General features: G+C 46.0%; 6 non-coding genes across 6 annotated transcripts; all 6 read left to right on the top strand.

The window, feature by feature from the left end:
• The first annotated feature begins 4,438 nt into the window (after positions 1–4,438).
• LOC130378279 (5S ribosomal RNA) lies at positions 4,439–4,557 on the top strand. Its single transcript, XR_008894621.1, has one exon. It is a non-coding gene; the product is annotated as a 5S ribosomal RNA (ribosomal RNA).
• Positions 4,558–5,086: 529 nt separating this feature from the next.
• LOC130378228 (5S ribosomal RNA) lies at positions 5,087–5,206 on the top strand. Its single transcript, XR_008894573.1, has one exon. It is a non-coding gene; the product is annotated as a 5S ribosomal RNA (ribosomal RNA).
• Positions 5,207–5,725: 519 nt separating this feature from the next.
• Positions 5,726–5,844, top strand: LOC130378281 (5S ribosomal RNA). The gene has a single exon (XR_008894623.1). It is a non-coding gene; the product is annotated as a 5S ribosomal RNA (ribosomal RNA).
• A 530-nt stretch (positions 5,845–6,374) lies between these two features.
• Positions 6,375–6,493, top strand: LOC130378278 (5S ribosomal RNA). Its single transcript, XR_008894620.1, has one exon. It is a non-coding gene; the product is annotated as a 5S ribosomal RNA (ribosomal RNA).
• Positions 6,494–7,012: 519 nt separating this feature from the next.
• Positions 7,013–7,132, top strand: LOC130378236 (5S ribosomal RNA). The gene has a single exon (XR_008894582.1). It is a non-coding gene; the product is annotated as a 5S ribosomal RNA (ribosomal RNA).
• Positions 7,133–7,789: 657 nt separating this feature from the next.
• Positions 7,790–7,908, top strand: LOC130378290 (5S ribosomal RNA). The gene has a single exon (XR_008894631.1). It is a non-coding gene; the product is annotated as a 5S ribosomal RNA (ribosomal RNA).
• Positions 7,909–21,565: the final 13,657 nt, after the last annotated feature.

Here is a 21,565-nt window from a genome sequence, read left to right as displayed (position 1 = left end):
GGTGCGAATGCCTGTAGGACGGCTTCCCTGTTTGAGGCAAACTTGTGCAGCCTTAGGTTCGATTCACTGAGAGAGGTCTGCGTTCTCTGCAGGAGACTGATGGCTTCTGCTTCGGTGGGCACACTGATGAGCCCATCGTCTACATAGAAATGACGTTCGACAAACTGGACTGTGTCTTCTCCATGTTTGTGTGCACCTTCGTGGATAGCTCTCCTCAGTCCATAGATGGCCACAGATGGGGACGGACTGTTGCCGAAAACGTGAACAGTCATCCTGTAGTCAACGATGTCCTTCGACATGTCGTTGTCTCTATACCACAGAAACCTCAAGTAGTTCCTGTGGTCTTTGCGGACGAGGAAGCAGTGGACATCTGCTGTATGTCGGCGATCACTGCTACCTGTTCCTTGCGGAAGCGGATCAGCACCCCAATGAGTGAGTTATTGAGGTCTGGGCCTGTTAGAAGAACATCATTTAGAGATGTGCCAAAGTACTTTGCGCTGGATCAAACACCACGCGGATGCTGCCAGGCTTTTGCGGGTGGTAGACTCCGAAGGTTGGCAGGTACCACCCTCTTCGTTCTCCTCTAGTGGAGGAGCCACTTCTGCATGTCCGTTGTCGAATATTTTCTTCATGAATTCCACAAACTGGCCTCTCATCTCTGGTTTTCTCCGCAGCGTTTTCTCCAGAGAGGTGAAGCGAGTGAATACCTGTTCACGGTTATTGGATAAACGTTGCCGGGGAACTCGAAAGGGAAGAGGAGCGACCCAGTTGTTTGATGTCCCTCTGTACATTTCTTGTTCCCACGATTTCCAAAAAGATTATGTCCTCAATTGATGGGGCAGGTTTGTTGTCGGAATCCGTCTCGTTGAAGACCTGTAGTCCGAGGGACTCCAATGATGTCTTGTGTGGTGGGTTCTTCTGCGCCCCTCCCTGGGACATATCCTCAGTCAGCTTCATGAAGCCTTTGCAAGGTTTGAGAAGGTGGGTCGGCCATTTTCTAGCACATTTGTCTTGAATGTGCCCACAGCCGGCCTATGTGCGTTCCCTAGGCACACGTCTCCTACTATAACCCATCCCAAATCAAGTCTTTGTGCGAAGGGGGCATTGTGAGGACCACTCACTTGCTGCCGGACTTTATGAACCCTCACAATGTCTCTGCCTAGCAAGATGAGGATCTCCGCCTTGGGATCGAGCTCAGGTAAGTGCGGCGCTACACTTCGCAGGTGTGGATGGTGACAGGCTGCGTCAGGGGTCGGTATTTCGGAGCGGTCGATGAGTATGTCATTACACTCAATTAGTGATGGTAGTTGTAGGCTGGTCTGCCCATCGAGTGATTCGACCTGAAAGCCCTCTGCCTTTCTGCCTGACGTCTCAACTAGCCCAGCACAGGTCTTGAGTGAGTAGGGGAATGGTTGGCCCTTGATGTTGAAAAGCTGGAAGAAGTCTGATCGCACAAGTGAACGGTTACTTTGATCATCCAAAATCACGTACATGTTGACTGCCTTCTCACGTTGACCTTGTGGATATACTCGGACCAGACAAATCTTCGCACAGGATCTTGCTGTTCGACCTGGGCCACACACCTGGGTACAGTGTGAGCTGATGGCTGTGCTGTCGCTGCTGTGTTCCTCTTCCTCCCCGCCATTGTCTAATGGGGGGTGTAGGCCTTCTGAAGACTTGAGGTGGTGGACCTGGATGCATAGCAGCATGATGTCGGTCGCTGTCACACTCCTCACACTTTACTTTTACTTTACAGTCTCTTGCAAGATGGCTAGCTGAAGTGCAGCATTTGAAACAAATCCCATGCTCTTTGAGAAGGCTTTTTCGTTCTTCGAGAACCTTCCCTCTAAATGTTCTGCATTTCCTCAGCGCATGTGGTTTGTTGTGAATGGGACAGTTTTCTCTGGCCCATCAGGCTTTCTCTCAGGTGAGTTTGCAGGTGGGTCTTTACCTGGAGAGATGTCTGTCTTGTGAACAGATATTTTCCTCCCATAACTGTTAGAGGCTACTTTGTCTGACTTCAACCCGTTGCTGCTTGCGCATGAAAGGATAAAACTGGGGTCATTTCTCCGGCGTGCTTCATGACAGATGAAATCGGCAAAGTAATCAAATGGAGGGAAGTGGCCGTTGTTTTCTTCTTTAAACCTTGAACCTACTGTTAGCCATTTTTCCTGTAGCCCATAAGGGAGTTTCTCCACAATGGGCCCTATGCCCCTGGCTGTATCCAGGTAGGTCAATCCTGTGAGGTAACCTTCTTCTTTGGCACCCTGGAGTTCCATAAGAAGATCGCCTAGGTCCCTCAGCTTCCCATAATCTTTGGTTGATATTCTTGGAAATTCATCCAGTCTTTTAAAAAGAGCCTCTTCCATTACTTCCGGTGCGGCGTAGCACTCTTGGAGGCGGTCCCAGGCCTTTTTCAATGCTACGTCTGGATTTCCGACATACACAGAGCGGATCCTTTTGATGTGCTTGACCGACTCTGTTCCTAGCCATTTAATCAGCAGATCCAACATTTCAGTTGTTGTGAGTCCTAAGCCTGTAGTAGCATTACTGAATGATGACTGCCATGCTAGATAATTTTCAGGTTTATCATCGAATTGGTAGAGACTTGTACTCACTAAATCACGACGAGCCAGGTATCGTGCCAGGTGTTCTGTTTCAGGTGCCACACTTGCAGTGGATGGAGCATGCATGGGTACGTATGATGGAGCTGTTGCCTTAAATGGTGATTTGTGAGGATGATGTGTTGTCTTGGGTTTTGTGGGCTGTCCGTTACCTCTAGCGGGTGTTGTGTGATGTCCATTATCTCCAATGTTCGTTGTTTGTTGTCCATCGCGTCTTTCCTGACTTGTATGACCTCCATTGAGTGGTGCGCTGATGTGGGTTACATACCTAGATTTAGCACTGAGAAATGGCTGCCTTGGTGTTGCATCATGCCTAGATGGTCTGTAGGGAGTTTCATCCTCTTTTATCTCTCCCTGTGGCTCAGAGTTGTGCTCTGGTGGAGGGGGCCATGTGACATAGCTTGCGTCTGATAGGGCTACTCCAGGTGATGTAGTATGGACGGATACCCGAGTCTGTGATTCGTCAAGCCCAGCTTGTGCTTCAACATATTCGTTAGTGCGTGTTGCAATTTCATTTTGCAGATCTAGTGAAGATGGATCAGTCCTGATCGAATCTCCTATGTCTAGTTCAGCTGCATCTAGTGCCTCGGCTTGGGCAATAGCTGCAGCTGCCTCTCTTTGAAGTGCGAGTGCGCTCAATTCAGCTTCCAGCTTGGCTTTACCTAATTGTAGCTCGGCTTCCTTCTCTGCTTTTTGTACCTTGAGTGTCACACTCTCTCTCTGCAAATGTTGCTCGTGCTTTCGCCGCCTCTGCTTTAGCGCGCGCCCTTACTGCTGCACTCGATGTCGATGAGGAAGAACTCTTTGATTTTCTCGTATGTACAGATACATTAGAAGTCCCGGCTAATTCCATTTTTCTTATCTTGCTTCTTTGGACGTTGAAACTCCAGTGGAATAACGCTTTTTCACTGTACTGTCCTCGGTGGGGTGTGCTAACTCCAACTAGACAGTGAGCTAAACTCTCTTCTATTCATGAACATGAAGAATGCCTTGAATTCTTGTTTGTAGATTTATTTTCATTCTTCACATTGTATTGAATCCAAGTAGATAAGATCAAGAGATCAAAAGATGAAAGAGAGTGAAACTAGAAAACAAACAACAAAGTATTGCAATTAGTTAAGTCACCTAGTTTCCTTGAACAATACCTTAAGTATAGAAATCACAATAAAGCTAAATGTTAACATTTCTTAGAACTAACATTATCTTGAAGGCCACGTGTTGAAACTAACATGCATAGTTAACATTCCCGGTTAGTTAACCTTATAACTCCGTTTTTACATCATGTAATTAACATACAAATGAGTCAACACAGCCACAACAAAGATACAATACGTACAAGCGATGCCTCTGCTGGGGAACCAACATGCAAGAAGCCTTTCTCTGGGGTAGTGACTGTCTGCACTCCCAATCAACCTGCCGTTTCTAACGTTTCTACGCGCGCATTCTAACGCGATCTAAACTACTTACCTTCCTGCTTCCTGTGCAGCTCGAAAATACAAACGTCAAAATAAAAGTCTGGATGAAACACAAATTTAAAGCATTCAATTCAAATGAAATGCCTGAAGGGCAGAACATTAACCGTTAACCTTGGTTCAAACATTTAACATCACACGCACACGCAGTGTATTTCAGATAATTAATGAATTCAGATGTCACAATGATCGTTTACATGGATAAGGAGTCCTACTGAATCAATTACTGCCGTTTATATCTAACTAATGATTGTTTTTGTAAAAGTGTAACGTCAAGCCTCAGCAGCTTTCTCACTCCTTATGTGCTACTGTATAAAACCTGGTTTTGCGCCAGCACTAATTGCTTACGGCCATACCACCCTGAACACGCCCGATCTCGTCTGATCTCGGAAGCTAAGCAGGGTCGGGCCTGGTTAGTACTTGGATGGGAGACCGCCTGGGAATACCAGGTGCTGTAAGCATTTTCTTTTTCAACTCGAGCTCATTGCCTCCGTGGCCTACCGTGGCGTACCGTGACCTGATGTTTACTGCCAACCGCTTTGGAGGATTTAAGCAACATACAAAAACTGACAACGTCTCTCAAAACTATTTTTGTGAAACATGAGGACAGTATAGTGATACTGCCAGCAGGGAGCACCAGAGAGCTGAACCGACAGTTGTACATTTCTTAAACTTTCACCAACACAAACACGCACGCTCACTTCAGATCATGGGAGGACGTCAAAAAATCACCACCCATTCTCTGACACTTTAACCGTTAACCTTGGTTCAAACATTTAACATCACACGCACACGCAGTGTATTTCAGATAATTAATGAATTCAGATGTCACAATGATCGTTTACATGGATAAGGAGTCCTACTGAATCAATTACTGCCGTTTATATCTAACTAATGATTGTTTTTGTAAGAGTGTAACGTCGAGCCTCAGCAGCTTTCTCACTCCTTATGTGCTACTGTATAAAACCTGGTTTTGCGCCTGCACTAATTGATTACGGCCATACCACCCTGAACACTGCCCGATCTCGTCTGATCTCGGAAGCTAAGCAGGGTCGGGCCTGGTTAGTACTTGGATGGGAGACCGCCTGGGAATACCAGGTGCCGTAAGCTTTTTCTTTTTCAACTCGAGCTCATTGACTCCGTGGCGTACCGTGACCTGATGTTTACTGCCAACCGCTTTGGAGGATTTAAGCAACATACAAAAACTGACAACGTCTCTCAAAACTAGTTTTGTGAAACATGAGGACAGTATAGTGATACTGCCAGCAGGGAGCACCAGAGAGCTGAACCGACAGTTGTACATTTCTTAAACTTTCACCAACACAAACACGCACGCTCACTTCAGATCATGGGAGGACGTCAAAAAATCACCACCCATTCTCTGACACTTTAACCGTTAACCTTGGTTCAAACATTTAACATCACACGCACACGCAGTGTATTTCAGATAATTAATGAATTCAGATGTCACAATGATCGTTTACATGGATAAGGAGTCCTACTGAATCAATTACTGCCGTTTATATCTAACTAATGATTGTTTTTGTAAAAGTGTAACGTCGAGCCTCAGCAGCTTTCTCACTCCTTATGTGCTACTGTATACAACCTGGTTTTGCGCATGCACTAATTGCTTACGGCCATACCACCCTGAACACGCCCGATCTCGTCTGAACTCGGAAGCTAAGCAGGGTCGGGCCTGGTTAGTACTTGGATGGGAGACTGCTTGGGAATACCAGGTGCTGTAAGCTATTTCTTTTTCAACTCGAGCTCATTGACTCCGTGGCCTACCAGTGGCGTACCGTGACCTGATGTTTACTGCCAACCGCTTTGGAGGATTTAAGCAACATACAAAAACTGACAACGTCTCTCAAAACTATTTTTGTGAAACATGAGGACAGTATAGTGATACTGCCAGCAGGGAGCACCAGAGAGCTGAACCGACAGTTGTACATTTCTTAAACTTTCACCAACACAAACACGCACGCTCACTTCAGATCATGGGAGGACGTCAAAAAATCACCACCCATTCTCTGACACTTTAACCGTTAACCTTGGTTCAAACATTTAACATCACACGCACACGCAGTGTATTTCAGATAATTAATGAATTCAGATGTCACAATGATCGTTTACATGGATAAGGAGTCCTACTGAATCAATTACTGCCGTTTATATCTAACTAATGATTGTTTTTGTAAAAGTGTAACGTCGAGCCTCAGCAGCTTTCTCACTCCTTATGTGCTACTGTATAAAACCTGGTTTTGCGCCTGCACTAATTGCTTACGGCCATACCACCCTGAACACGCCCGATCTCGTCTGATCTCGGAAGCTAAGCAGGGTCGGGCCTGGTTAGTACTTGGATGGGAGACCGCCTGGGAATACCAGGTGCTGTAAGCTTTTTCTTTTTCAACTCGAGCTCATTGACTCCGTGGCGTACCGTGACCTGATGTTTACTGCCAACCGCTTTGGAGGATTTAAGCAACATACAAAAACTGACAACGTCTCTCAAAACTATTTTTGTGAAACATGAGGACAGTATAGTGATACTGCCAGCAGGGAGCACCAGAGAGCTGAACCGACAGTTGTACATTTCTTAAACTTTCACCAACACAAACACGCACGCTCACTTCAGATCATGGGAGGACGTCAAAAAATCACCACCCATTCTCTGACACTTTAACCGTTAACCTTGGTTCAAACATTTAACATCACACGCACACGCAGTGTATTTCAGATAATTAATGAATTCAGATGTCACAATGATCGTTTACATGGATAAGGAGTCCTACTGAATCAATTACTGCCGTTTATATCTAACTAATGATTGTTTTTGTAAGAGTGTAACGTCGAGCCTCAGCAGCTTTCTCACTCCTTATGTGCTACTGTATAAAACCTGGTTTTGCGCATGCACTAATTGCTTACGGCCATACCACCCTGAACACGCCCGATCTCGTCTGATCTCGGAAGCTAAGCAGGGTCGGGCCTGGTTAGTACTTGGATGGGAGACCTCCTCAGAAGCCCAGTTTGCTTTAAGTAGTGACGGGTGTCACCAAAAGAAAAAAAAAAAAACATGCCCGATCTCGTCTGATCTCGGAAGCTAAGCCGGGTCGGGCCTGGTTAGTACTTGGATGGGAGACCGCCTGGGAATACCAGGTGCTGTAAGCTTTTTCTTTTTCAACTCGAGCTCATTGCCTCCGTGGCCTACCGTGGCGTAACGTGACCTGATGTTTACTGCCAACCGCTTTGGAGGATTTAAGCAACATACAAAAACTGACAACGTCTCTCAAAACTGTTTTTGTGAAACATGAGGACAGTATAGTGATACTGCCAGCAGGGAGCACCAGAGAGCTGAACCGACAGTTGTACATTTCTTAAACTTTCACCAACACAAACACGCACGCTCACTTCAGATCATGGGAGGACGTCAAAAAATCACCACCCATTCTCTGACACTTTAACCGTTAACCTTGGTTCAAACATTTAACATCACACGCACACGCAGTGTATTTCAGATAATTAATGAATTCAGATGTCACAATGATCGTTTACATGGATAAGGAGTCCTACTGAATCAATTACTGCCGTTTATATCTAACTAATGATTGTTTTTGTAAAGTGTAACGTCGAGCCTCAGCAGCTTTCTCACTCCTTATGTGCTACTGTATAAAACCTGGTTTTGCGCCTGCACTAATTGCTTACGGCCATACCACCCTGAACACGCCCGATCTCGTCTGATCTCGGAAGCTAAGCAGGGTCGGGCCTGGTTAGTACTTGGATGGGAGACCGCCTGGGAATACCAGGTGCAGTAAGCTTTTTCTTTTTCAACTCGAGCTCATTGCCTCCGTGGCCTACCGTGACCTGATGTTTACTGCCAACCGCTTTGGAGGATTTAAGCAACATACAAAGACTGATGACGTCTCTCAAAACTATTTTTGTGAAACACGAGGACAGTATAGTGATACTGCCAGCAGGGAGCACCAGAGAGCTGAAACGACAGTTGTACATTTCTTAAACTTTCACCAACACAAACACGCACGCTCACTTCAAATCATGGGAGGACGTCCAAAAATCACCACCCATTCTCTGACACTTTAACCGTTAACCTTGGTTCAAACATTTAACATCACACGCACACGCAGTGTATTTCAGATAATTAATGAATTCAGATGTCACAATGATCGTTTACTTGGATAAGGAGTCCTACTGAATCAATTACTGCCGTTTATATCTAACTAATGATTGTTTTTGTAAAAGTGTAACGTCGAGCCTCAGCAGGTTTCTCACTCCTTATGTGCTACTGTATAAAACCTGGTTTTGCGCCAGCACTAATTGCTTACGGCCATACCACCTGAGCAAGCAGGAAGTGTGCAGAGAGCAGGCGAGTGTTTGTTGCTACTTTTATGCTGGTTTATGTGCCTTATTTTTTGATTTTCTTCGATACATCTCCCCCAAACAGTGAGGCGCTGTTTGGGGGAATATAATTCTCCCATTGGTTTGGGGAAGGAATATCATGCGGACGGACATAATGGGAACGGATCATGGAAACGGGGAAGGCTCGGATGAAGTAGACTGCGGAAAGAAAGACCAGAGGGGAGGAGAGGTTGGAGAGAAAGAGAATAAATACGACAAAGAACTAACCGTGAGTGTTGAACTTATCGGGGAAGATCCAATAACAGTGATGGAGTTCATGAGAGTGACGAGAGAGGTGTGCGGGGAGTTGATGGCGTGCCGTAAAACTGGATTGAAAAAATACGAATTGACAATGGGACATCTCAGCGGGAAAAATAAGCTTATGGATGGTTTCAAAATAAGAGGGGTTAGTATAGTTGCAAAGGAGCTTACCAGTGACGAAACGGTGGTGTCGTTCTTGGAGCTTCCGGCGTACACCAAGGACAATGACGTTCTTCTGAAGCTACAGGGGTGGGGGGTCTCTGCTGCCTCACCGATCAAAAGAAGAATGTGGCCGGGCACTAACATCGCAGACGGGACCAGGTTCCTGAAGGTGAAGTTTAATGACTTGGTTAGGTCGTTGCCGTATTCGACGCAGTTCAGCACAGCTACGGGTCCCCAGTACTTCCGGGTGATCCACGACAGACAGGAGAAGGTGTGTAGGATGTGCATCCAACCTGGGCATATCCTGAGGGACTGTCCGGAGTTCAGATGCCACAGGTGCCAAGGACAGGGGCACTACGCAAGAGAGTGTGGCGTAGACGGAGAACAGAGGCAACAAGGAGGAGAAGGCGGGAGCCGGGAGACGGACGTCGGCGAGGAGGAGGAGCGACCGAGAGGAGAGGGAAGGAGAAGGCGGTAGCGGAGCTGAGGCGACTGAAGCTGAAAGAAGTGGCGTGGGAGTCGGCGGGGAAGAAGAGCAGGAGGACGAGGAGCAGGAAGGAATGGCAGAGGACGTGAGCGCAGCGGAAGAGACAACGGAGACGGGAGGAGAGATGGAAAGGGAGGAGAACGGCTGCAGCGCGGACAGTGCGGTGAGGGGGACGGACGAGCGAGAGGAGCGGAGCAGCGCGGGTGAGGGAGCGAAAGGAGGGGAGAAGAACGTGGAAAAGAGTGGAATGACTGTGGTGGGACAGGGAGGAGGAAGGGCGGTGGCAAGCGGGATTAAGTGGGGGTGGAGGGCTGCTGATATAACAGAAAGTAGGAAGTGGGTGGCTTCGGATATATCAGACAGTGGGGAGGAAAGCATGGAGGTGGTGGGTGGAAATAGGAAAAGACCATCGGGGAGGAAGGAGAGAGAAGATAAGGGGAAAAAAAGTGCAAATTAATAATATAACGTGTGGAATCTCTTCTCATTTATACTTTTAATGATCAGGATAACTTCTTTTAATGCTAATGGGCTAAGGGATAGGAACAGGAGGCAGCAAATCTTGATGGTGTGTGAGGCAGACATAATATGTTTACAAGAGACACATTGGGATGAGGAGGTAATGAGGGTGGTTGAGAAAGAATGGATGGGGGACATGTATGTGAATAATGGTGGTGTTAAATCAAGAGGGGTAGCAATTTTAGTGAAAAGGGGAGTGGTTGAGAAAGTGACGAAGTGTGTGGATGATGGTGATGGGAGGGTGATAGGAATTACCTTTGAGTACTTGGGTAAAGTATGTCGATTGTTGAATGTGTATGCGCCGAATGAGGTGAAGGAGAGGAGGGTTTTTTTTTGAGGGATTGGGGGGAATGTGTGTGGAAAACTGTTTGGTGGTGGGTGACTTTAACGTGTGGTGTGGGAGGTTGGATGCGTCTGCAAGTATGTGTTTCAGGAATGACTTGTCAAGAGGTGTGTTGGAGGAGGTTATGAGAGACAATGGTTTAATAGATGTGTGGAGGGAAAGGAATCCAGAGGGGAGGGTTTTTTCAAGGAGGCAAGTGGTGAGAGGAGTTTTAAAACAGAGTAGGATAGATTTAGTCTTAAGTACAAACGGCATTGCAGGTAGGATAGGGAGAATTGAGTATAAGGTTACTGCGCTAAGTGATCACATGGTGTTAGGGTTTAATTTAGGTCAGGGGTTTGAGAGGAGAGGGGGAGGCGTGTGGTGTATGAATGGTGAGTTGCTGAGAGAGGAAAAGTACAAAAGGGAAGTGAGAGAATGTATATTGAGGAGGAAGAATGAGAGAATGTATGAGGAGGACATTGGGAGGTGGTGGGAGAGTTTGAAAGGAGAGATAAAGGAATTGAGTGTGGGTTATAGTAGAGGCAGGAATATGATACAGAGAGAGAGAGAGAGGAGGTTAAAGGGAGATTTAGCTAGAGAGGCAAAGAGAGCGGATGAGGTGGTAGGCTATGATTTGGGGAAGTATATTAGAATTAAGGATGAACTGAAGGAGATAGAACAGAGGAGGTGTATGGGTGCAATAGTCAGAAGTAGGGCCAGATATGTGATTGAGGGAGAGAAATGTACAGGATTCTTTTTAGGATTAGAAAAGACGAAGCAGAAGAAGAATTATTTAGAAAAAGTGGAAGGAAAGGAAGGGGAGATGATTACTGATTTTGTAGGGATAGCTGAAAGAGTAGAAGATTTTTATAGGGATTTATTTAGGAAAGAAGAAGTGGATGAGGAGAGTATGAGGCAGGTGTTGGATAGTGTGAAAGCCAGGTTGAGCGATGATGATAGGGAGATGTGTGAGACAGGAATAGGGACGGGTGAAATAAATGAAGCGATAGGAGGGTTAGGGAGAAATAAGAGTCCAGGGATAGATGGGTTAATTGGTGAATTTTATGTTGAGTTTAGGGAGGAGTTAGTGCCAGTGCTAGAGAGGTTATTTAGATGGATAGAGGAGAAGGGCGAGATGCCGCTGAGCATGTCGACAGGGTTAGTAACGGTGATACACAAGAAAGGGAGTAGGGTTAAGCTTCAGAATTATAGGCCACTTAGTATGTTGAATGGTGATTATAAAGTCTTAGCAAGGGTGTTAGCCAACAGGGTCAAGCAGGTAATAGGGAAGGTGGTGGGAAGCACACAGGCATATAGTATACCGGGTAGGGACATAGCAGACACAATTAGTAGTATTAGGGACATAATAGAATATATGAAGAGAGATAAAGGGGGGATAGTTGTAAGTTTAGATTTGAACAAAGCATTTGATAGGGTGGATCATGATTATTTATATAGAGTGTTAGATAAATTTGGTTTTGGGCGCAGGTTGGTAGGATGGATAAAGAGGATGTACGACAGGGCAGTGAGTTGCGTTAAAATCAATGGGATTGTCACAGATGCATTTAGACTGGAAAGGTCGGTTAGGCAAGGCTGTCCGCTGTCGGCTCTGCTGTACTCCTTGTCGGCAGAGCCGCTAGCGGCACTTCTAATGCAGAATGACAGGATCAGGGGTATAGAGTTACCAGAGGGGCGGGTTAGTTTATTATTTCAGTATGCGGATGACACGACAGTTACAGTTAGGGACAGGGAAAGTGTAGTTGAGGTTTTAGGTAGTGTAGAGTTGTATGGCAGGGCATCAGGGGCGAAAATAAACATGGAAAAGTCAGAAATCATGTATGTAGGTGTGGAGAGAGCAGGTAGGAGGGAGATAGGATTGAAAGAGGAAAAGGATTATTTTAGGATATTAGGTGTGAACTTGGGGATAAAGGATAAAGAAGGGAGAGATATGCAGTTTGAAGGGATAATGAATGGGATTAGGAAGACGTTAAGGTTTTGGAAACTTAGAGGGTTGAAGCTGAAGGGGAAGGTGACAGTTGTGAATGCGCTGGTAATGAGCAAGCTTGTGTATGCAATGAATGTGTTGGATGTGCCTGATAGAGTTTTGAAGGAGGTGGAGAGAATGGTGGGTGAGTTTGTGTGGGGTGGGAAGGGAGTTAGGATAGCCAGGGAGGTGATGGAAAATGAGTATGAGGATGGTGGGTTAAAATTGATTAATTTAGAAAGGAGAAAGAAAGCCCTTAGGGTGAAAATGGTGGTGAGATATCTAAAGGACAAGAGGGATCATATATGGAAGGTGTTTTTAAGGGAAGCAATTAATAAGTGTGGTGGGTGTGGAGAGAGTGGAGTGTATATGGAACTAAAGAAAGGTATGTTGGTAGGAGTGTCTGAGTTTTATAAGGAGGTGTTGGGAGCGTGGGGAGAGTTTGTGAAATGTGTGAAGTATGAGTGTAAGGATGTCAAGCAGGTATGGGAGCAACCAGTGTTTTTAAATCCAAAAATCACATTTGAGGGGAACACAATTTATAACAGGGTGATTTGGAGAGCAGGGGTTAGGAAGGTGAAGGATTTAGTTTATGAGTATGTACCTGGGTTCATGAGGGCACAGGTAATGGTCGACGAGGTGAGGGAAAGAGGGGATGAAATATGGTTGGGTACGGCACAGGGAGTGTTGGAAAGGATCAAGGAGGGTATGCCGAGAGAATGGGTTGGGATGATTGAGAGAGAGGCTGTGGTGAATGGAGAAGGTGAGATAGAAATGTATGTGGGGGAAGGAGAAAGGAGGGTGAGTCTGAAGAGTGTGAAAACGAGAGTAATGTATAGATGTTTAAGAGGGAAAGAAGTGAGGAGACCGGCTGCAGAGAAAGTATGGGTTAGAGTGATGATTGATATGGATGTAGGGGGAATATGGAGGAATTTAAGAGTGAAATGGAATTGTATTGAATGTGAAGATTTTGATTTCCTTTTGCGGCACAATAGGGTGTTTAACAATTTAATAATCAGTAGGTTTGATGTGAATGTGAGGAAGGAATGTGATGTGTGCGGAGTGGGGGTGGAAACGTGTATGCATGAGTTTGTTGAATGTTGTGAGTTGGAGGGATACTTTGTGAAAATTAAAGGATTAATAAACAGATGTTGGGGAGGAGGGTTTGTGGAGAGAATGGAATGGAGAGAGTTGTGGCTGTTTGGGGTGACAAGTAGGGTGGAAGGTTGTAATGTTAATCTGTTAAATTATGTTTTAAGCCACGCAAGGTTTGCTGTCAAGCGCAGGAGAAATTTGGCCCATTATGAGAAGAAGAGAGTTGAGGTATGGAGTGTTTTTAAGAGTATAATGAGAAGAGATGTAAATATGGTGTATAGTTATGTTGGGGAAGATGAGTTTATGGGAGGGTTTGTGGAGGGGAGCACTTTTGTTGTGCTTGGAGGCAATGGGGAAGTGAAATTGGATTTTGGATGAGTTGAAGGGGGCGCCTACGGGCTGGAGGTGCGGTTAAGAGGTCAGCAGGGTGACTGACTATTTTTATTTCTTGTTAATTAGTGTTTCAAGTTCATGACTTTTTTGATTTGGTGAGGGGCCAGTGTATTGAAGGTTTTTACAAAAGCATCCTGGCTAACCCAGTATTGTTTGTAGTTATTTTTGTTTGAGATGGATCTGAAGTATCTTTCTTGTTTTATTTGTTTTATGTTTTATTTATGCATGATGGTGTATGTATATATTTTGTGTTAATAAAAAAGAAAAAAAAAAAAAACACGCCCGATCTCGTCTGATCTCGGAAGCTAAGCAGGTTCGGGCCTGGTTAGTACTTGGATGGGAGACCGCCTGGGAATACCAGGTGCTGTAAGATTTTTCTTTTTCAACTCAAGCTCATTGCCTCCGTGGCCTACCGTGACCTGATGTTTACTGCCAACCGCTTTGGAGGATTTAAGCAACATACAAAGACTGACAACGTCTCTCAAAACTATTTTTGTGAAACATGAGGACAGTATAGTGATACTGCCAGCAGGGAGAACCAGAGAGCTGAAACGACAGTTGTACATTTCTTAAACTTTCACCAACACAAACACGCACGCTCACTTCAGATCATGGGAGGACGTCAAAAAATCACCACCCATTCTCTGACCCTTTAACCGTTAACCTTGGTTCAAACATTTAACATCACACGCACACGCAGTGTATTGCAGATAATTAATGAATTCAGATGTCACAATGATCGTTTACATGGATAAGGAGTCCTACTGAATCAATTACTGCCGTTTATATCTAACTAATGATTGTTTTTGTAAAAGTGTAACGTCGAGCCTCAGCAGGTTTCTCACCCCTTATGTGCTACTGTATAAAACCTGGTTTTGCGCCAGCACTATTTGCTTACGGCCATACCACCCTGAACACGCCCATTGAGGAAGTGATACGCCCATTGAGGAAGTGTTTGGTGTGCTTGAGTGGTGAGAGGAGGACGGTGTTGGAGCGAGGATTCTTTTGGTGGTAAATCAAGTATTTATAGATATTTTTTTGGTTAGTTTTGCGTCTAGTCGTTTATTCCCCCGACAGCTTGCTGTTTGGGGGAGTATTAGTATACTTTAGTTCGGTTTTTTTTTCGATGTCTCACGCGGTTTCGAAAACTCGAATGGAAGACGGCATGGAACGGAACACGGCTCCTGCTGCGGTGACGGATGGTGGTTGTGTGGCGAAGAGGACATCGGAGGACGTACTAGGCGGGAGACCGGTGACTGCGGAGAGAGCAACAAGAGAGAAGGAGGACAAGGTTGCGGATGGTGGCCCGAGCTACTGCAGGGAGTTGTCTGTGGCTGTGGAGCTTGTGGGAGAGGAGAAAATCCCGATGATGGAGATGCTAAGGGCGATGCAGAGTGTATGTGGATTGGTCTTGGGATGTCGCTACCTCTCATTGAACCAATATGAAGTAACGATGAATCACCCCAACGGGAAGAGGCGATTGTTGGATGGTTTTAGGATAAGGGGGACCAGCGTCGTCGCAAAAGACTTGACTGCAGATGAGATGGTGGTGTCCTTTATGAGTCTACCAGTGTACATTACGGATGAGGAGATTCTGAAGAAGCTTGCGGACTGGGGTGTGGAGGCAGTTTCGCCGATTGCAAGGAGGAAGTGGCCTGGGATGACCATATGTGAGGGTACACGGTTTGTTAAGGTGAAGTTTAACAAGGAAGTACGGTCCTTGCCTTGGTCCACACGTTTTGACACTGAAAAGGGTGCTGAATATTTCCGAGTCATCCATGACAGACAATTAAAGGTGTGTAGATTGTGCATCCAGCCTGGACATATAGTGAGGGACTGTCCTGACTTCCTCTGTCGGAAGTGCGGGAAGCAGGGACACTATGCAAGGGAGTGTGTGGCTGTGATTAAATGCAGAGAGTGTGGTAATAGAAAGGGAAATTGTGTGTGTAAGGAGGAGCAGGTGGGAGGGGGTGCCCTCTCAGTTGACCCAGACTCAAGGGCTGTATCGTTGGAGAGTGAGGAAAGTGGAGGGGAAGAGAGTGCGGAAGAGGAGATGGAGCACGGGGAGCTGTCTGACGGGGAGACAGTCTTGGACAGTCAGCTACAGGTTGTGCTGAAGGACCCGGGTGTGGGGGGCATGGGGTTGCCCGGGGGGCAAAGCTCTCATGGAGAGCTTTCCTCTCTACCGGCATCTGGGCACCCTACACCAGCGGAGGGCGTAGCCAAGGTGCCGCGGGGGTCTGGACAGTTGGGGAACGAGGCGGGACATGGCACGGGGGCTAGCCTAGAAGTGGATTTGGTTGTGTCAATGGCCCCGGCATCAGGGGGAGATGGGGGCACAGGGTTGGGGGGGGGCAGGAGCTCTCAAGCGGGGCTCCTCTCTTTACAGGCGCCCGGGTGGCCTACAGTAGAGGAAGATGCAGCCTGGGGGTCTTGTGCTGTGACTATTGAGGCTACAGCCGACGCGTCTCATTGGCGTGGTATGGCGCCTATAATTTCCCCCCCCACACTGGCTGATGGAAGGGAGAGGGAGAATAAGTCTGGGAATGAGGCGTTGGGTGTTTGTAGGGAGAGGGCGCCCAGGGTCAGACGCAGGAGAGGGGTTGATTCCGATGAGGAACAGAGGAACTTGAAAAAGAAAGGGGTACGTAAAAAAAAAGAAAAAGATTTTAACAGTAATACCCACTCTGTGTCTTTTGATTTCAATGGTCACACTCACATCAATTAATATCAACGGTCTTAACAATATGGCGAAGTTTGATGAGGTGTTAATCAATTTTAAATCCGATATTTTAGTGCTGCAGGAAACAAACTGGACACAGGCTAAAATGCCAGAAATCAAGGAGAAATGGAGGGGACTGTTATTCGTCAATTGTGGGACGGCAAGATCGTGTGGTGTGGCAATACTTGTAAAGGAGGATGTGGTTGGGAATGTGAAGGAGGTTCTGAATGGAAGGGGAGGATTTTCACAAGTATTTTGTTAGGAACAGCACTTTAGTCATGGTAACGGAATCAGGGACGTTAGGATTTAGTGTGTAGTGTGGGCATTGTTTTTCCTGCTTGTTAAGACCTGGCAGACCACTCCGACGCAAATGTTTGTTGTGTATGATTAGGGTTAACCTCTCTATATGATTGTTGCGTACATTTGTGATTATCAACTGTCTGTATGTCTTCTGTGTGTCATACTGTGTTTGGTTATGACCGTAAAAGATTGTAAATTACTGTAAATACGGAATTTTAATTGTAAACTATATTTTTTGATAATAAAAAAAAAAAAAAAAATAAATAAATAAAAAAAAACACGCCCGATCTCGTCTGATCTCGGAAGCTAAGCAGGGTCGGGCCTGGTTAGTACTTGGATGGGAGACCGCCTGGGAATACCAGGTGCTGTAAGCATTTTCTTTTTCAACTCGAGCTCATTGCCTCCGTGGCCTACCGTGACCTGATGTTTACTGCCAACCGCTTTGGAGGATTTAAGCAACATACAAAGACTGACAACGTCTCTCAAAACTATTTTTGTGAAACACGAGGACAGTATAGTGATACTGCCAGCAGGGAGCACCAGAGAGCTGAAACGACAGTTGTACATTTCTTAAACTTTCACCAACACAAACACGCACGCTCACTTCAGATCATGGGAGGACGTCAAAAAATCACCACCCATTCTCTGACCCTTTAACCGTTAACCTTGGTTCAAACATTTAACATCACACGCACACGCAGTGTATTTCAGATAATTAATGAATTCAGATGTCACAATGATCGTTTACTTGGATAAGGAGTCCTACTGAATCAATTACTGCCGTTTATATCTAACTAATGATTGTTTTTGTAAAAGTGTAACGTCGAGCCTCAGCAGGTTTCTCACTCCTTATGTGCTACTGTATAAAACCTGGTTTTGCGCCAGCACTAATTGCTTACGGCCATACCACCCTGACGCCCCCTACAGTGTCGGAGTACGTAGTGTTTTTTTGGACAGCCGCATGGTAAATTGTTTGTTCTGGTGGAGAGAATTTTGGAGTGTTGCTATCTGGTCTAACAACCCAGTTATTTTGTGTTTTTTTTCGTCCCCCGCAGTCATAGACTGTTGGGGGATCGCCCTGAGTTATTATATATATACTTTTCCAGTCGTTTTTGTTTGTTTGCAACGGTGGAGGCGAGAATGATCCGGGGCCTAGCTTCGGCGAAGCCACCGGGCGAAATGAGTGCCGGCGGGCAGCGAGCTGGAGGGACGGTGAATGGAGCAGGACTTGAGGTGGAGGAGGACGGAAAAGCTGGCGGGTTGCGAGGAGGAAGGAGTGTTGCGGAGGAGTCGGGAGGAGAAAGGAGAGAAGGAGAGAGCGGGGGAGATGGGAACGGCAAGGCGGCTGGAGGCGGGCAAGAGCAGGTGGCTGGTGGAGAAACAGTGGACGGGATTAAGAAGGTAGAGCGCATGTATGAGAGGAGGCTCACGGTTTGCGTGGAGCAGTGCGGGGACGTTATACCCATAGGAGAATTAATGAAGGCTATGGCGGTCGTGTGCGGAGAAATCAGGGCCTGTAGGGTGCTGGCCCTCGGGAAGCTGGAGGTGACGGTGTGCGGAGAGAGGGGGAAGGACCGTCTGCTCGATGGGTTTAAAATACACAACACTAGGATTATTGCCAGAGAACTATGTAATGACGAGCTGGTGGTTTCCTTTCTTACCCTGCCAGCATACATTTCTGATGCGGAAATCCTGGATAAACTAAGTGGGTGGGGAGTCCGGGCGCTTTCGTCCATCAAGAGGAGGATGTGGCCGGGCACCAATATTGCCGATGGTACAAGGATTGTACGGGTCAAATTTAATGAGCTCGTGCAATCCTTGCCATATTCCACTAAATTCAATACCGCAACGGGTGTTGAATACTTTAGAGTAATCCACGACCGCCAGATGAAGGTTTGCAGGAGCTGTATGCAGCCGGGCCACATCCTGCGTGAGTGCCCGGATTTTACCTGCCATAATTGTGGATGCCAGGGCCACTACGCTCGGGAGTGTGCCACTGGGGTGGCAAAGTGTCTGACATGCCGGAGGAGAGAGAGAGACTGTATATGCCCGGTGGAGAAGGAGGCGGAGGAGGACGGCGGCGAGCTGGATGGTGACGAACCGGGGGCGCCGGATGACGGTGGTGGTGAGGACGAGGAGGAGGGCATGGGCGCGAGCATGGACCGGGACGGTGTCTCTGGGGGGGAGGAATTCCCCACGTTGCTGGAGGAGGAGCTCACCTCGGGCCAGCCTGCGGACCTGAGGGGAGAGCGGAGCGAGGGCCTGCCGCGGCGGCAGGGAGACAGGAGCGTGAGAGGCAGAGGTGAAAGACGGGAAGGGGTAAGAATGTTTGGGGATGGGACGGGGAAAACTGTACTTAATATGACTTGGGGCAATGATGAGGTGGGTGAGAGTGGGGATTTTGTTGATAATACTGTGAGGGAGGGGAGCTCGGGGAGTGATATGGACATGGAGGAGCTAAGGGAGGCGAAAAAAAGGCTGTCCGCAAAGCAAAAAACGGAGGGGAGTGGGAAGAAGAATAAGAATTGTTAATTTTTTTGATGAAGGTTATTGTGCTAGCTGGCTCTTTTTCGTTGGTTTTTCCTTATTTTATTTTTTATTATTTATGGCTTTGGTTATTTTTTCCCTGAATGTGAACGTTATGAGAACTGAATATAAAAGAAATGCCATATTGGAAAGAGTTGCGAGCTAGTGGAGTTCTGGGGAAAAATCAAGGGGCTGCTGTGCAGTGTGGGAGACTGCTGGGTGGAACGGGGGTGGGAATTGTCTGTACTCTTGGGAGTGAGTAGGAAATATAGAAATTGGAAAATGATCAATATGATCTTTGGATTCGCAAGGAGGGCGATTTTTAACAGACGCGATTTTGCGCTGTATGAAAGGAGAAAGTTGGATGCATGGAGGCTGTTTGTGAATGAATGGAAAAGACACTTACGAATGCTGTATGTTGTGGACGAGGCTTTGTTTGTGAGTATGTTTGTAGAGAGCGCGGGAGAATGTGGTGTGAATGAGAATGGAATTGTATGGATGACTGAGCAGGGCACCGTTTGGGGTTGATTTGGGTGGTTTAAAGGGGGTGGCTTATTTTTGGAGGTGGGAGAGTGGGGGGTTTTTTGTGGGATTTTGGTTTTGTGTGGTTTTTTCGAATGAGGGGTGGTTTAATTTTGTGGGTAAATGGTCGAGGTTAAAAGAATCTGTGTTTGGCTATTCGGTTTGTGCTTTGGGATTGAGGGGCGGTTTAATTTCGAGGGTAAGTGTATTCGGGAAAAGATACTGCTTTTGCTGTGTTGTTCTTATTTTAATTTAAAAGAGAAAGTGTGCTTAGTTAATTGTTTGTGCGGTTTCTGAGGGTGGTTTAATTTGTGGGACTGTTTTTCATTTACTTTTATTTGATATACGTATAAATGAATGTGTAATTGTATAAAATTGAATCTATATTTGGTAATAAAAAAGAAAAAAAAAACACGCCCGATCTCGTCTGATCTCGGAAGCTAAGCAGGGTCGGGCCTGGTTAGTACTTGGATGGGAGACCGCCTGGGAATACCAGGTGCAGTAAGCTTTTTCTTTTTCAACTCGAGCTCATTGCCTCCGTGGCCTACCATGACCTGATGTTTACTGCCAACCGCTTTGGAGGATTTAAGCAACATACAAAGACTGACAACGTCAGTCTTTGTATGTTTTTGTGAAACACGAGGACAGTATAGTGATACTGCCAGCAGGGAGCACCAGAGAGCTGAAACGACAGTTGTACATTTCTTAAACTTTCACCAACACAAACACGCACGCTGTCGTGGCAATTTCTGTATCAGATATTGCGTCTAAGCAGATGAGATATTTAGATGCAAAAAGCACACAATACTGTTGACAATTAGTGGTTATATATATTTGTATTAAAAGTTCGAACGAAGATACATCACAACATGCATCAACAAACAACATAACAGGCATACATTACAATAATCTGGGGCCCCAGATGGGAGCTTCTCTTTGCGTGTTACTTCATTCTCTGAAGGTACGCTCAGACAAGTCCACCGAGTAGCTAAAGTCCATGAGTTCTTATTCGTTTGGGTTTATTAGGGGGTGGTCTCCCAATACCAAAAGCCTTTGTGTACCAGATGGTTATCTTTACAACTGCAGCTGTGGGGAATGCATTGGAGGGGGTAGCGGCCGTGCCATCGACCCCCTAGCTTTGTTGACGCTAGCCAGGGGGTCGAGAAATCAGGCCCACACATCAAAGGATTGCATGGAAGGTGATTTACAAGACAAGAAACATAGGAAAGGGCAGGCAATAAAAAATGCATCTCTCTACCCCTGACGGTTTACACTTTAAATGACCCAAAAGGAGCCCAGAAGGCAGACACTATATAAAATTACACAGAATAGCAACAAAACTTAAATTCATATAGACCAAAACAATACAACATGTAGATTTTCCATCACAATCCCCCCTTTGATTATTTTATAATCACAAATTCAAAAATCTATCATGTCCGACCATCAGCACTTCTCCGCTTTTATAGGAGGTTGTTCAGACTATTTATACCACCGTTCGCTTTTACAGAAGGTAGCATAAAATCACCTAACATCCCAATCAAGTCATCTGTTTCCATATATTCAAAAGTCATAAACATAAAAACAGAAAAGAAAACCAAAACAAAGAAACAAGGCTACCTTTTAAAAACATTTCTAAACAAAAATATTCTTATTTGATGTGTCCTTAATGCTGCTTCCGTGATACAAACACATGAGTAGTTGGCAAGCACTTAATGTTTACTACTCTAAACATTAATTGTCAATCCAGTCAGCATTAATAACAC

This window comes from Gadus chalcogrammus, unplaced genomic scaffold (genome assembly GCF_026213295.1).
Source record: "Gadus chalcogrammus isolate NIFS_2021 unplaced genomic scaffold, NIFS_Gcha_1.0 GACHA070, whole genome shotgun sequence".
Taxonomy (NCBI): domain Eukaryota; kingdom Metazoa; phylum Chordata; class Actinopteri; order Gadiformes; family Gadidae; genus Gadus; species Gadus chalcogrammus.
Note: the sequence above shows the minus strand (reverse complement) of the source record. Positions and strands in the feature narration are given on the sequence as shown.